This window comes from Lycorma delicatula, chromosome 4 (assembly GCF_047948215.1).
Source record: "Lycorma delicatula isolate Av1 chromosome 4, ASM4794821v1, whole genome shotgun sequence".
NCBI classification, from domain to species: Eukaryota; Metazoa; Arthropoda; class Insecta; order Hemiptera; family Fulgoridae; genus Lycorma; species Lycorma delicatula.
In genome coordinates this window covers 149,048,591-149,061,131 of record NC_134458.1, presented here as the reverse complement: position 1 = coordinate 149,061,131, position 12,541 = coordinate 149,048,591, and positions in this window count along the sequence as shown.

Genomic DNA, 12,541 nt, shown 5'->3' with positions numbered 1-12,541 from the left:
AAGATATCAGCACATCCAGGCTGGCAAACACCGTACCCTGAATCTAAATTAGATCTCTAGCTATGCGCCATTCAACTTGCTTCTTTTTTTTTACTTTATACTTTATTACGTACAAACGAGTTAGCTGTAATAGTATTTCTTGTACTTTTATTATCATTACTAATATTATAACTAGCTCTTATCATTGCTTTAAATATATAATTTATTATTTTTAATATGAATTTTATTTTTTATTAATTGTTATTTGTATATAATAGTAAATTTTACACCTATTACTTTGATATTTTATTCGATATTTTTTTTATAAAAACTACCGTACTAGATTAAAAAATAAATAAGTAGAATTAATATTCAAAATTTTCTCGAAAACCTGGAACAGACTTGAACCGCAGATCGAAAAGAATTTAGGAGAATATCAAGGAGGATTCGTGAAAGGCAGATCATACCAGAGTTCCTCTTTTGCCTGATATACATTAAACGTCATAACAGAACAGCATTTATTATATTTGTGGACTTTAAAAAAGAATACGACTCCGTTTACAGAAAAACATTGCTACAAATGATGGAAAAATGCAGAGTAGATAACAAAACAACCCAACTCACAGACCTAACCCTCACAAACACAATGTCAAATGGTTAATTCAGAGGATATCTAAGCTCTCCCTTCGAAATTAAAACACATTTAAGGCTAGGAGACTAACTATATTCCCTTCTTTTCAATTTCATGTGGACAGAATACTAAAGACCTTCTGGGATAAGAACGATAAAGGAATAAAGATGGGGACAAAAACATTGAAACCCGGGTCAGATGTCTGGCCTTTGCAGATGACCTGGTTTTGTCAGCAGAAACAGAGAAAGAAGGGATTCAACAGTTAGAAGATTTAAAACAGATGGCTGAAAGATCAGGATTACGGATATTCTTTGAAAAATCAAAAATAATACCCAGCATCAAAAACTACCCGAAAAAGAAAATTAGCACAGCATACAGAAACGTTAAAGTGATATCTAGTTTCAAATATCTAGGGGAAACAATAAAATTCAACAGTACGGTTAGAGCTGCATTAGAAAAGAGAAGAAACATATTGGACAAATTACATTTCCTGATCAAAGATATCTACAATAAAAAGAACTTCTCAAAAAGGGCCATACTCAGACATTACACCACAATGTTGAGACCAGTGGTACTATACGGAAGTAGAACGCTGGCCGTCGAAAAAACGATAAGAAAAAGGAGACTGTGATCCAGGCCATGAGTAGAGAATAGATGAACAGAATCTAAGTAAATAAATATTCGTTAAACTCTGAGCAAAAGAGCAACTTATCTACAGCAAATGAAAGAATTATAGAACTTAGTTAATCTAGGAGTAGAAAATGAAAAAAAGAAAGCTATTTAGACGATTCAAATTACACAATGTTGAGTTTGAATCTGTGAAGAAGGAAAAGAATTGAACCGAAGGGAAACGGTTGGAAAAGGAAGAGATCAAACGCAAGGAAAGAATGAAAGAATATCGGGAGAAAAATACAAGAAATAGAAGAGAAACCAAAAAGAGAACGCTGGTCTTTTGGATAGCATAATCAGATACAATCTTTTAATGGTGCATATACACCATTAAAAGATGTAGAATAATGCTTTTAAATAAAACATTTTTTTTTGTATTTTATCAAACGTTTTAAATTAATAAGTTTTTTTTTTTTTACTGACAGTCAAGCGTGTATACCAGCACAATAAATGACTCTCGTAATAAAACTAATTTAACGTTAGCGTTGATAAAAATGGATTATTTATACATTTTATAGCTATGTTATTCCAAATGTATAAATTATATCTATGAATAAAACATTTGATTCATCATTATATAATTTGTATGCATTTATTTGTTGTAAACATTTTTGAATAATGTTATAAAATCGCTTTTATCCCTTCGTTTATTTAGTAAAATACAGTGTATAAATGCACTTTTTAATACAAACCAGCGCTGCTAAATGTAGAACAAATAAATCATCAAGAATTCATTTTTAAATGTAAAATTGTCCTTGGTTAGTTATTCTCTCAAAAGAATGATATTGGTATAATAATATCTACCGAGCAAAAATTTATCAACTTGATATTTTATCATTTATATATATATATATAACATGTCTGTTAAGAATGTAAAAACCTCATTTTTTATAATTTTTATTCTATATAAGGCCGGTCGGAAAGTTCTCAGCCTGACAAAGAAAACACAAGATTTTTCAGGATTTTTTTATTTTTATTTCTCAACATTCCTTGTAATTCAGTAAATTTAGATCAACGACTTTGTTACTTTTTAATGGCCTCAGTATAATACGGTTTGCCCATCACTTTAAAAAATAAACGGTTGTTCAGTTTTTACCTCATCATTTGAAGTAAATCATAGTTCAGCGAGCCATTTCTTCCGGTTTGGGAAGAAGAAGTAATTTCAGGGAGTTAAATCCGGTGAATACAGCGCATATGGAAACACTTCGAAGAGTGTCATAGAGGTTTGCAGCGACAGTCCGAGACGTATATTGAGGCGCATTATTGTGGTTTAACAGCACTTATTTTTTTGACAAATGTGGTAATTTAGCTTGAACTGCTCCTTCCAATTGATTCAGTAATGAAACGTAATACTTCTCAGTAATGGTCTTGCCTTTATAGGAATTCAATAAGCATAACAACATGAGAATATAAAAAAAAATAGAAGGTAACGATGACTTTTCCTAAAAATGAAACAGGTTTCCCTTTTTTTGGTGCGTTTTACTGCTCTCTCCCATACATTGGTCTTCGTGTTTTGAAATGAATTCATGTTCCATCTATTGTAAAAATGTCAATGAAACTTAGCAGAATCGTGTTTAAATAAATCTAAACATCCTTGAGAAGAGTTCAGTTGAATGCGTTTTTAATCGACTGTTAAAGATATTTACTTAATCATGGAACATTAAATGAAAACACCAAAAATTGAGCAAATAATAAAGAAACCCTCTTTTGCCATATCGGAAAATAATTCTCATAAATCTATAAAAAAATTGATCTATAATTATATTCATGAATCACTTTTGTCAATCGGTTACTAAATTTGCAGCTTTGCCAATAACAATTCAATTTTTCACTTTTTTTTGTCTTCAGTCATTTGACTGGTTTGATGCAGATCTCCAAAATTTCCTATCTAGTGCCAGTCGTTTCATTTCGGTGTACCCCCTACCATCCTACATCCCTAGCAATTTGTCTTATATATTCCAAAGTTGCCTGCCTGCACAATTTTTCCTATCTACTTGTCGTCCCTCCAATATTAAAGCGACTATTCCAGGTTGTTTTAATATGTGGCTTAAAAGTTTCTCTCTTCGTTTAACTATATTTTTCCAAATGCCTTTCTCTTCATACATTTGCCACAACACCTCTTCATTTGTTACTTTCACAACCTATCTGATTTTTAACATTCTCCTATAGCACCACATTTCAATCTCAGGTACTCCGATCTAATCTTTTCTTCTCAGATACTCCGATCGTCTAAGTTTCACTTCCATATAAAGCTACGCTCCAAACAAATATTTTCAAAAATCTTTTCCTGACCTTTAAGTTAATTTTTTATGTAAATAAATTATATTTCTAACTGAAGGCTCGTTTCGGCTATGCTATTTGGCATTTTATATCGCTCCTGCTTCGTCCATCTTTAGTAATTCTACTTCCCAAATAACAAAATTCTTCTTCCGCCGTAATCTTTTCTCTTCCTATTTTTACTTTCAGTGGTCCATCTACATTATTTCTACTACATTTCATTACTTTCGTTTAGTTCTTGTTTATTTTCATGCAATAGTTCTTGCGTAAAACTTCATCTATGCCGTTCATTGTTTCTTGTAAATCTTTTTTACTCTCAGCTAAAATTACTATATCATCAGCAAATCGTAACATCTTTGTTTTTTCACCTTGTACTGTTACTGCGGATATAAATTGTTCTTTAACATCATTAACTAACTACAAGTTCTATGTAAAGATTAAAAAGTAACGGGGATACGGAACATCCTTGTCGAACTCTCTTTTTTATTATGGCTTCTTTCTTATGTTCTTCAATTATTACTGTTGCTGTTTGGTTCCTGTAAATGTTACCAATTGTTCTTCTATTTCTGTACTTGAACATTAATTTTTTTAAATGCTGAGCATTTTATTTTAGTCTACGTTATCGAGTGCCTTTTCTAGGTCTATAAATGCCAAGTATGTTGGTTTGTTTTTCTTTAATCTTCCTTCTACTATTAATCTGAGCGCAAAAATTGCTTCCCTTGTCCCTGTATCTTTCCTAAACAAAATTGCCCTTCTCCTAACACTTCTTCCATTCTCCTCTCAATTCTGTTGTACAGAATTCTAGTTAAGATTTTTGATGCGTGAGTAGTTAAGCTAATTGTTCTGTATTCTTCACATTTATCTGCTCCTGCTTTCTTTGGTATCATGTTTCTCCTCAAAAACACTCTTTTGAAGTCTGATGGACTTCCCCTTTTTCGTAAATATTTCAAACCAGTTTGTATAATCTATCTATTGCTTCCTCACATGCACTGTGCAGTAATTCTGCAGGTATTCCGTCTATTCCAGGAGCCTTTCTGCCATTCAAATCTTTTAATGCGCTCTTAAATTCAAATCTCAGTATTGTTTCTCTCTTTTCATCCTCTTCTTCCTCTATAACACCGGTTTCTAATTCATTTCCTCCGTATAACTCTTCAATATATTCCACCCACCTATCAACCTTTCTTTTCATATTATAAATCGGTGTACCATCTTTGTTTAACACATTATTAGATCTTAATTTATGTACCACAAAATTTTCCTGTTTGCTCCGTCTACTTTACCAATGTTCATTTCTCTTTTCACCTCTCAATACTTTTCTTTAATCCACTATTCTTTCGCTAGTTTGTACTTACTGTGTATAGTATTTCTTAATTGCTGATAGTTCCTTTTACTTTCTTCATCACTAACATTCTTATACTTTCTACCATCCATCAGCTTCATTTTTCATCCATCAGGTGCAATATATCCTCTGATATTCAAGGTTTTCTACCAGTTCTCTTTGTTCCAACTAAGTTCTCTGCTGCTGATTTAAGAATTTCCTTCTTAACATTTTCCGATTCTTCTTGTATATTTTCTACCTTATCTTTTTTACTCAGACCTCTTGCATGCCTCCTCAAAAATCTTCTTTACCTCCTCTTTCTCAAGCTTCATTAAATTCCACCGATTCATCTAGCAACTTTTATTCAGGGTTTTACCCCAATCTACATTTCATTATCACTAAATTACGGTCGCTATCAATTTCTGCTCCAGCATAAGCTTTGCAGTCGACGAGTTTGTTTCCAAGTCTTTGCTTAACCATGATGTAATCCATCTGATACCTTGCAGTATCACCTGGCTTTTTCCATGTGTTTATTCTTCTATTATGATTTTTAAACTGGGTGTTGGAAATTGCTAAATTTTACTCCATGCAAAACTCTATAAGTCGGTCCCCTCTTTTATTCCATTTGCCCAGCCCGTATTCACCCATAGTTTTTCTTTCCTTCCTTTTCCACTGCTTGCATTCCAATTTTCAACTATTATTAAATTTTCATCCCCCTTTATGTGTTAATTACTTTGTCAATTTCTTCTTATACACAATCTACCTCATCATCATCATGGGCACTTGTAGGCATATTGACGCTAACAATCGTTGTCGGCTTAGGTTTTGATTTCATTCTTATTACAATGATTCTATCGTTATGAATTTTGAAATACTCTACTCTCTTCACTATCATGTTCATTACGAAATCTACTCCTGCCTGCCCATTATTTGAAGCTGAGTTAATTATCCTAAAATCACCTGAGCGACCAAAAGTTGTTTTCCTCTTCCCACCGAACCTCGCTAATTCCTATTACATCTAAATTTATCCTATCCATTTCCCTCTTTAAATTTTCTAACCTACCAACCTTTTTTAGACTTCTAATATTCCACGGTCCGACTCGTAGAATATTATTTTTTAATTTTCTGGTGATTCCTTCCTTAGTAGTCCCCAGCCGGAGATCCGAACGGGGACTAGTTTACCTCCGGAATATTTTACCAAGGTAGGTGCCTCCATCTTTGTTACATGGAAATGCAGAGAGCTACATCTTCTTGAAAAAAAAAACAGAAACAGCTGTAGTTTTCCATTGCTTTCAGCTGCGCAGTACTCAGAAGATTGAGTGATGTTGATTTGGCCGTTTAAGTCCTCCTGACCTACGCGGTTAACAACTACTAAAAGTGCTGCTGCCTTCTTTCAGGAATCATTCCTTAGTCTGGCTCTCAGCAGCTCTCCGATATGATTGCACCTTCGGTCCAACTATTCTGTGTCACTGACCGCTCAAGCCCCCTCACCAACGGCAAGGTCTAATGATTCATAGAGGGAGATTTTTCACTTATGAACTCTTAGTACATATTTTTCAATTTAATAACTTATGCTCTGTGGTATATATAAATTTAAATTACATAAACATACTTGTGCGCGAGATACTGTACGTTTTTATGAATAATTCCACCATAAATTCGGTAAACATATAAACCAGTTTCCTCTGTAATATCACTGTCTTAACATTGTAAAAATATCTCATAACTACTTAGAAAATTTTGAAATGAAAAAGTATTAAATCATTGATTTATGAACTTCTACTGCTGCAATGTTAAATGATGAATTAATTAACTTCAATCACGGGTGGTCTACTTCCATAAGTGACTGCTACTATTTTTTCGTTTACTATAATCAGTTGGTTTGTTAATTGTTTACCATTTTCACACAAAAACAAAAAAAAAAGAATATATAATTAAAAAATCAACATTTCATAATTGAAAAAAATAAACAATAGTAAATAGAATGCCTTATTTATATTATTCATTTATCTTTAAATCCATTATTAATTTAAAATACTGAGATCTTTCTAATCATAAAGTTCATTTAGAGAATGTATCATTTAAACATTTTCTAAAACACATCAGAAAGTAGATGAACGTAAAACAGTTTGCAATAAACAAATTGTACGAGATGCAGTTTATGGTTTTTCCTCAATCGTCTAAATTTGTACGTCTTAAAGAGAGATTACGTATTATAGTAATTATAATGGTAGTAAATCAAAGAGTAAACTGTGGTTTTTACCTGCTTGATAGATTATAACTTAATTACAGTATAACATTAAATAATAGTATAAAACGTTAATAAAATAAAATATGTTAGATTTTGTAATCAGCTGACAATCATTTATTACGTTACATTAATATCATCTCTCTTCTTAACGACTTGTATTTTCCATTTGGGTTGATGTTACTTTGTTTACGCCATCGTTTATGCTACATTTTACTATCATTAACTGCATTACAATTTAATTGAATTAAAAGTTTATAATTAAAACAAGTCTATGCTAAACCCCATGCTCTAATTATTTATATTATAAATTAATCAAATACATATTAGTACGAGTAATTGATTACTAAAACTTAACTGATTTTATCTTCCGTTACAATAATAAACTCTTTGTATTGCATTCCATCCTTTGTTGAGTATTAATCGCGTAAAGTAACTTTTAATTCGTTTAAATTAATCTTTGATTTGAAAAATCCTTTTTTGGATGACTTTTTAAATTATTTACGTACGGTATAAATATGGGCAAAATCGTTATGATGTTTTGGTCATTTGTTTCATTTGAGACCAAATATTTTAAGCCAAAACTCTACTGCATTGAAATACTAAATAAAGATTTATAAAATATCTACTTTATCCTTTTCTGTTAAGGATTCGGTGGTTTCGGAGACTATACCGAATCCACTGAAGTAATAAATATTACTTCACAGGAATGAGGATGATATGTATGAATGTAAATGAAGTGAAGTCAGACTCAGATCGACCATTCTTAAGACGTGTGTTTAATTGAAACCCAACCACCAAAGAACACCATTATCCACGATGTAGTACTCAAATCCGTATTAAAGTAACTAGACCAAACCGGTGGGTTATCCCCGTGAGACTTCTTTTTCTGTTTAGCCTCCGGAACCACTGTAAGGTATTACTTCAGAGGATGAATGAGGATTATAAATTTGAATGTAAATGAAGTTTAGTCTTGTACAATCTCAGGTCGTGAGATGTGTGGTTAATTTAAACCCAACCTACAAAGAACACTGGTATCTACTATGTAGTATTCAAATCGGTATAGAAGTAACTGCCTTTACTAGCATTTGAACCCTTAGAACTCTCGACTTCCAAATCAACTGATTGGCGATGACGAGTTAACCACTTCGTTGGTCTAAGTTATGCCGTCTGCCTTCTTTTTATTATACACTTATCGTTAGAGTTTTGGAGTTGTTGAATTTACTTATCTTTTTAATTGAATCAACTTCCCGTCTAAACTAATTTTACATCCTGACTCCCGTAGGGAAAGACATCCGCCTTGTGACGATTCCGGTCCTCACACCACCCTTCTGTTCCTAGACGTGATGGACTGTACCGGAGGTCGTCTTTTAGACCCTCGAAACTTGATAACAAAACACTGTCATCAGTTTGATCTCTATCAGGATGCCACCGATGCAGATGCCTCGGCAGACATTTCCATCACTGTATTTACTCACCTTACTATCGCCTTCGTGTGGCCTCTTCCAACCACGACCACCTACCATAACTTACAACCCTCAACTATCAATTTAACCGATTCGTGGAAGGGACTTCAATTAGACTATGCACATACAGAACTATATCTAGCAGTTCTGTGGATATTTGTGAATTATGGTAAAGTAAGAATTCCCATAGAGACGTAAAACGAAGTTGTGGCTAGGACATTATCATCGTGCCATTATTAAACTTTTCTTGACTCTCTCAGTTGCTTCAGTGTTTGGTTTACTTTTGTTTTGTCCTTTTACGGTTTGATTCTTTTTCTACGAGTACATCATCATGAGATCCTTTTTACTTTGTATTCTAAAGATTGTAACCATTATATTTCCGGTATACTTTAAAACCAAAACCTGATGATGATAAAACTAAATACGTTCACACCTTTCTAACCACTTTGCCTTAGAATCATTTTGGTGATTAATTGAATTACCATTAAATCTAACATTGTAAGCTAAATATTTGGAAAACCACGAAGAATTTCCAAATGAAATGAACACATCGTCTTCTATGTGACTTTTGAGAGTTGGTCGTCAGCATTTGAAGAGGTCTCTATTATCACTTAGAATTAATTATTTTTCATACGAAGTAATACTTTTGGGGAAAGAACCAAAACCGATTAATCATTTAAGCTGGAATTTTACGTAAAATAGTGGAAGACCATTAATAAAGACTGTTCCAAAATGAGCTACCTTTTAATTTTTAATAAAACATATTTTTTATATGATAATATTTTTACTTTATTAGAAAATAGTGAGATGGAGGTTATTGTGATGTAAAACCACTGACGAATAAGCGCCCCGGCCTTGGCTGCACATGTTCATTCTTCTGACAGAATTTCACAAGCATGTTGACATAATTGCTGGGAAATGTTGGAAATATGTCGAATTTCTTTTTAAGGTTCTCAGTTGTTTGGTTTATTGATGTACACTTTATCCTTAAGATAACCCCAAAGAAAAAAGTCCAGCGATGTCAAGTAAATTGATCTTGGCGGCCAATTCACGTCACCTCGCTGCGAGATAATACGACTATTAAACTTTTCTTACAATAACTGCGTGGTTTCATTGGCAGTGTGTCATGTTTGCATCGTCTAGTTAAAACCGTACATCTTCCACATCCGTATGATTAATTTTAGGCCATAAGTTTGAAATCATTTCACCGACTCCGTTGACAGTAACGAATCTCCATTTTCATTTTCGAAGAAGTAAGGTCCATTCAGTCCCCCAGCCCAAAATCCGCACCAAACGTGGCCCGTTGAGGATGCATAGGAAGTTCTTCAATTTTTTTTTGACTCTTCTGATCCCAAATTCGACAATTTTGATTATTGGCAAAATCGATAACAAGAAAATATGCCTCATCGCTAAAGATGATTTTATTCGAAAACTTGTTATATTGTTATTTTTACAATTTCTACCCGTTGTTCAAGTGTCTACTTTTCTATAATATAATCTCAATGTTACATTATGGAATATTTTAATATTCCATAATATATTTTGTTTCTTACGGAGATTTTAAAAAATATCCATTCTAGTTTTCCCTCGAAAAAAAAATAGCAGCAAATTTAAAATATCAGTTTATTTTGGGATCCTCTTTATAACAAGATTAGGTAACATTTTTATCTCATCAACATTTGGGTGTTGTTTTTATTTTTTAACTAATTTTTTTACTCGAAATTCTTAATTATTTAGAATATATAACTTAATTTCTTTTTCTGTTTACCGTGAATAATTACTGAACTAATCATTTTCTCGTGATTTTTATTTTAATCTTTTTTGTTATTCTTGACCAATGCAATATATACTTCTCTCTACAAAATGCCTTGACAAAGTTTATCGTTATTCTTAGTGTAGTATTCCTTTTCGCTAAAAATTTAACTGTTTAAGCAGGTGGTTATTATTTGACAAGAAGGAACAAGCATTCTTACTGATAATGTATGCGTATTTAAATTTACGTTAACTATATTAAATAAAAGCGTTCAAAATAAATTATCAGATATTTAAAGTCCATATTTTGAATAGAATAAACCGGTTATCATTGCAATTATTAAAGTTTACCTAGTATTTTCATTTTAATAATTTTTATTCTACATTGACCTTGTTTAGGAAATGTGCTCCGATATACTGACTATTTCAGTCTTATGAAATATTTTTAATATTATTTAAAATAATAATTGTACTTTATTATACAAAGTGAGCAACATAAAACCGAACCCATAGCGTAACCGCTGCAGAATCGGTAGGTTATGTTGGAATGAAATTTTATGAAGGATACGGATAAATTAAATAATAAAAACATAAAACCTAATCTAAATGTTGCATTTATTTACTTTATTGTTACAAAAGATGTTCAAAATGACCGCCCTGGGCATCGATGCACTTTTGTTCTCGACTGATTATATTGAGAGTCGTCTGACGCAAAACGTTATTGTCAACTGCGTTGATTTCTTGTTGAATGTTCACCTTCAGTTTATCAATATTGCAGAAATTAGATGCATAAATTCTCTTCTTTAAGTAGCCCAAAGGAAAAATCGCAAGTAAACAACTCTGGGGAAGGTGGTGACCACCGTCCTCTGCTGACAGCTCGTTCACTTGTGAAAGCTGCATGAACGCGATTCAGTGAAACGTTTGATGTGTGACACGTTGCTCCGTCTTGTTGGAAGAAGCTGTATTGTTTTTCATTGTCAGTTAATTGCGCATAGAATTCTTCGAAAATTGTGAGGTAAACTTGTGTATTAACATACAGGATAGAATAGCATACAGCATAGAATTCTATTCATAAACATTCTCTATATGCATACAGCATAGAATTCTTCGAAAATTGTGAGGTAAACTTGTGTATTAACAGTCCACTCAAAAAATATTGGTCCCTCTATACGATTACCGGAAACGGCACACCAAACACCAATTTTTTTCATCGTGAAGTGGACGCTCGAATATCTGAGGATTCCTCGCCATCCAGTACCTGGTGTTCTGCAAATTAACATGGACGGATAAATGAAACCGTGCCTCGTCTGACATGAAATACGACATCGGGTCTATCTGTCAACCAACAATGTTTTCGAAAAGCCTGTTGCAATAATCAAGTTGTTTTGGTTTATCTGTCTTCTTTAGTTTTTGCGCAGTTGTAGTGTGGTATGGTTTCAATTTTAATACATGAAGAATTTTACCACAATATGTGTATTTAACACCAGACTGTTGGGATAACTTGCGTTTTGAATTTTTTGGACCGCCAGTAATTCTTTCAATATCGGCAATGATCTGTTGAGTCCTAACTGAAGGTTATCTATTTCATTTTGCATTTGAAACCGAACCTGTTGTACACCATTTTTTAACTAAATCGTGTACGCTACTATGCGCTGGGATACAGGCATTCGGAAATTTTTCTACGAATACTTGACGTGATTCTTCAAACGATCCAGCACGAATGGATTCGGTTTTATGTTGCTCACTCTGTATATTATTTATAACAAAATATTTAATGTAATTTTTAAAAGACCAAACCAACTCCTTCCCTTTATGTTACGAAGCAGTTTTATCTTACGCACCCATGTAATGTAGTTTATATATATATACTACATACTAGTAAGAAACATTAACAAGAACCAGCAAGAAAGAAAGCAATAACTCCACATTTACTTACAAAACTCCTGTGTTTTTAAACGCCGGATGAAGGTTATTTTCAATCATAAATCTGCCTAAAGAATTGTTACATAAAACACATTTCCTCATAAATGTCACAAAGTATTAAAGAAAAAGTAAATTTAAAATAATGCACGCAATATAAGTCGTAAAATTACCATCAGTGGCAATTTATTATATTCAAAAGTTCGTAAACAAATTAAATTTATGTAATAATTCATTTTTTTCTTTCAGTTTGTTTTGACCTAGTTGTAGTTAATGTAACG